The sequence below is a fragment of the Priapulus caudatus genome, unplaced genomic scaffold, assembly GCF_000485595.1.
Source record: "Priapulus caudatus unplaced genomic scaffold, Priapulus_caudatus-5.0.1 Scaffold618, whole genome shotgun sequence".
Taxonomy (NCBI): domain Eukaryota; kingdom Metazoa; phylum Priapulida; class Priapulimorpha; order Priapulimorphida; family Priapulidae; genus Priapulus; species Priapulus caudatus.
Window position 1 is genome coordinate 3,004 of NW_014577679.1, and position 4,545 is coordinate 7,548.

A 4,545-nucleotide genomic window follows, 5' to 3' on the forward strand; every position below is an offset into this window, starting at 1 on the left:
ATAATTGGATAGTACGTTATCAGTTGAGCTCTTTCTAACCCAATATATAAGTTTTGTTCGATATCTGTTGATATAATCGAATAAATAGCCCGATACTATCTAGGTACTATAACCGCGAGTCGCCGAAGTTTACAACCACCGGCGATCGGTTTGTATGACTAATCCGCCATTTTTCTACAGTCACGTGATCATTCCTTGAGTAATTTTACTCAACGTTTGCGGCGCACGCTGAAAAATGACGCGTGAGTAAAATTACTCATGAGTCATTTTACTTGAGTAAAATAACTCTCGTGTGCGCCGGCCTTCAGGAATAAATGAATATAGATTGATGGTGATATAATCAAGAGCTAATAATACCTTTAGGTTAGATTAGCTCTTGATATAATTTATTTAGTTACTGACTCCTGCATGTAGAAGTACAGGGCAATGTTCAGCCGAGTCACTTTAGGCATTTCCAAGGTTCATAATGAATGAGTTAGGATGAGGTTATGGTTAGGGTTAGGGTTAGGGTTAGGATGTTAGAAGTTACAATGAGAATTAGAAGTGAGTAAATGTTATACTGTGGGTGAGGGTTAGAGTCAAGGTTAGACGCGCCTCATAGTCACCTCTAGTTATTAGGGGGATGGTGACGATTAACTAAATATGTTGTTCCTAACGGGATCTAACAAAAATTGTCACCGGAAAACTGGTCAAGCTGAAATTTGGTCATAGGAAAATTGGTCACGCTGAAATTTGGTCACAAATATAGTAAACCTCGCCTTGCAACTGCTCGCGCATCTGTGTGTCGGGGTAGAGTTAGGGGGGCCACACTGACCGAGCTACTATAACACGTACCCCCCCCCCTACACGCGCACATCCAGGCACCGTGGACAACGTCCAGCTGCTGCTGCTGCTGCCCTCAGCGCGAGGGTTCCCCCCGCCTCCCCCTTCTCTCTCACCGCCTCCCCCTCCTCTAGTCAGCGTGAGAATCTCTCTCCCACAGCGTCAACTGCGCGACAGATGGCATCTCTACGAAGCAACACAAGCCTTCTCCGTTGATTTGGTGATCGAGACAGAAGCAGGGGGGAGGAGGAGGAGGGAAATTGGAGGCGGGAAAGAAACTGAACGGGAAAGAAACTGGAGGGAGAAGGGAGGAGAGAGGAAAAGAACGGATAATGAGGAGGGAGGAGGAGGAGGGGAGAGACAAGGGAGGAGGGAGGAGGAGGAGGGGAGAGACAAGGAAGGAGGGGGAGGGGAATGAGAAGGGGCGAGAGAGGGGGAAGGAGGAAGGGGGAGAGAGGAAGAGGATCGAGGAGCTGGAAGAAGAACGGGGAGAAAAGGAGAAGAAGGAGCGAAAATGTGATGGAGAACGAAGGAGGAGAAGAGAAAAATAAAGTTCGCATCCGAGCATCGGCGGGACGGGAGGAGGGGGGGGGGGGTACAAATCATTGCCGCACCACATCCAGCCTCCAATTACGGCTTTCCGAATCTCTCTAATTACTCGGACTATGACGATGAGCGGACAGCGGCGAGCAGCAGCGGCTGCAGGTGTTCCGAGAAAAATTCCCACGATGGTGAGGCAATATGGGTGTTGAGTTGCGAGGCAGGGGGAGTTAATTGGGTTTAGCCGGTCCATCTATATATCATCGGAGCCCTCAGAGCGCCAGCGCGGCAGCAGCCCGCGTACATGCCTCAGCATCCATAGTGGGAGAAGCGTGAGGGGGGAGGGGGAGGGACGGGGTAGGGGGAGAGGGGTGAGGGGGGAGGGACGGGGGAGGGGGAGAGGTGTTGGGATATCCCGGCGTATATTCCCACGGATTCTCGGAAGTGTGAATGTAACAAATGCATATGCGCGCATTTTGTGTGCGTGTGCGTGCACGCGCAGGGGTGCGCGTGCGTGCCCATGTTTAGGCGGCTCTCGATGCGCGCGTGTATTTTGATGTACGCGTGTGCGTACGTGCGTGCGTGCGTGCGTGCGTGCGCGTGTTTAGGCATTCCACTGTCGTTCAGTGCATCAACGCAAATCAAACGCTCTCCGTACGCGCTGACATCACGGCTTACACTCACTGCTGCTATTGTACATATTTACATATTTACATATTTACATAACCCATACCTGCTGATAAATGTCAATCTCCGAACTGCAATCACACTCCCCGCCCCACCCCCAGCTCCGTCTCTCGTTTCACCTCCAATTTCTATGATAATCAGGTAACGAGATAAAAAGCTACTATACAAATCTATGCAAATCTATACAAATCTATGCCCCTCGTGCGAATCCACCGTGTAGATATTAGCATCATACCGCGATGTATATATGCAAAGATTAATTCACTTCTATCCTACGCATAATATCAGGAGCGTATAATGACAATTTGTCATTATACGCTCCTGATAATATCTATCTAGATCTAAGATCTATATTTTTGCAGTGTTGCAGTCCGCTATTTTATAATCAGCCTTTGTAATGCGCACGTAAACATATTTGCATGTAACTTGCGCGATATAATTCAATAAATATAATTATTATTATTAAAATCATCGGGATTTCTCTCATGCCGCTGGTCGCACTGACGACTGACCCAGCCTCTACCAGCGGAGGCTGTTGCTGATGATGATGCTGCTGCTGCTGCTGCTGCTGCTGCTGCGGTGATGGTGGTGGTGGTGCTGCTGCTGCTGCTGCTGCTGCTGCTGATGATGATGATGATGATGCTGCTGGTGCTGATAATGATAATGATGATGATGCTGCTGCTGCTGATGATGATGATGCTGTTGCTGCTGTTGCTGATGATGATGATGATGATGCTGCTGCTGCTGCTGCTACTGCTACTGCTGCTGCTGCTGCAATTGCTGCTACTGCTACTGCTACTGCCACTGCTGCTATTGCTGCTACTGCTACTGCTACTGCTACTGCTATTGCTGCTACTGCTACTACTACTGCTACTGCTACTGTCACTGCTACTACTGCTGCTCCTGCTGCTACTACTATTACTACTGCTGCTGCTGCTGCTACTACTATTACTACTGCTGCTGCTGCTGCTACTACTATTACTACTGCTGCTGCTGCTGCTACTACTATTACTACTGCTGCTGCTGCTGCTACTACTGCTACTACTACTGCTACTGCTACTGTCACTGCTACTACTGCTGCTCCTGCTGCTACTACTATTACTACTGCTGCTCCTGCTGCTACTACTATTACTACTGCTGCTGCTACTGCTACTACTACTGCTACTGCTACTGTCACTGCTACTACTACTACTACTGCTACTGCTACTGTCACTGCTACTACTATTACTACTACTACTGCTGCTGTCACTGCTACTACTATTACTACTGCTGCTGCTCCTGCTGCTACTACTATTACTACTGCTGCTGCTGCTGCTACTACTATTACTACTGCTGCTGCTGCTGCTACTACTATTACTACTGCTGCTGCTGCTGCTACTACTATTACTACTGCTGCTGCTGCTGCTACTACTATTACTACTGCTGCTGCTGCCGCCTCGGCACTCACAGGCCAGCCAAGCACAGATGGATAAACAGATGGACGGAGCAGCAGCTGCTGCCGCCGTGTCCAGGCATTGTGTGGCAGCTTGGGGGATACCCCAGCAGCGTGGGAATCTCGCCAGCCCAAACACGCAGCCTGGCTAATTCCTATGCACTTGCAAACAAACACCCGGCACTACCGAACCACTGAGAGTACGCGGCAGCAGCGGCGGCGGCGGTGGAGGCGGTGGCCCCCCCGCTGGCTCACAGCCAACCCCAGCGACGCTCAGCCGACGGTGGCCCTTTAATAGCGACGGCTTGTTACGTGTGCGCGTCCCTGCAGCAGCAGCAGCAACCAAACAGTCAGTCAGAGTCCGAGCACAGCTGCATGTGCTAGCATCGTATTATCGGTGGTAGGTATGGGGTTTACACGGCGTATGCAGCACGTCAACACCAACACCACTACAGCGTGGCGATTTCACGCCGCAATTTCGCGCCGCTGCGATGCATGTTACGTGGATGGGTGAGAGGGAGGGGTGGATGTGGAGGTGGAGGGGTAGAGGGGAAGGGGGAGGAGTAGAGGGGGGAGGGGGAGAGCGGAAAGGGGAGAAGGAGGTAGAGGTAGGAGGTTGTACAATTATATTTTCCTGTGAAGCAATGCATGTTACGTGGATGGGTGAGAGGGAGGGGTGGAGGAGTAGAGGGGAAGGGGGAGGAGTAGAGGGGGAGGGGGAGCGCGGGAAGGAGGTAGATGTAGAAGGTTGTACAATTATATTTTCCTGTGAAGCAATGCATGTTGCGTGGGTGGGTGATGGGGAGGGGGAGAGGAGGAGGGGTTGTATATATTTGCCTGTGAATGCGGTGGGTGTGTACGGGGGACGCGGGGGCGGGGGGGGAGTTTTCAGAGCAGCGCGGGAGCGTTTAGAATGAGCCCGCGTTATACGCGCTCAGTCGCCGCGAGGGTTATAAACGAATTAGGGTCGTAGAGAGGAGAGCAAGCGAGCGAGAGAGGGAGAGAGAGAGAGAGCGAGGGAAGAGATAGAGAGAGAGAGAGAGAGAGAGAGAGAGAGAGAGAGA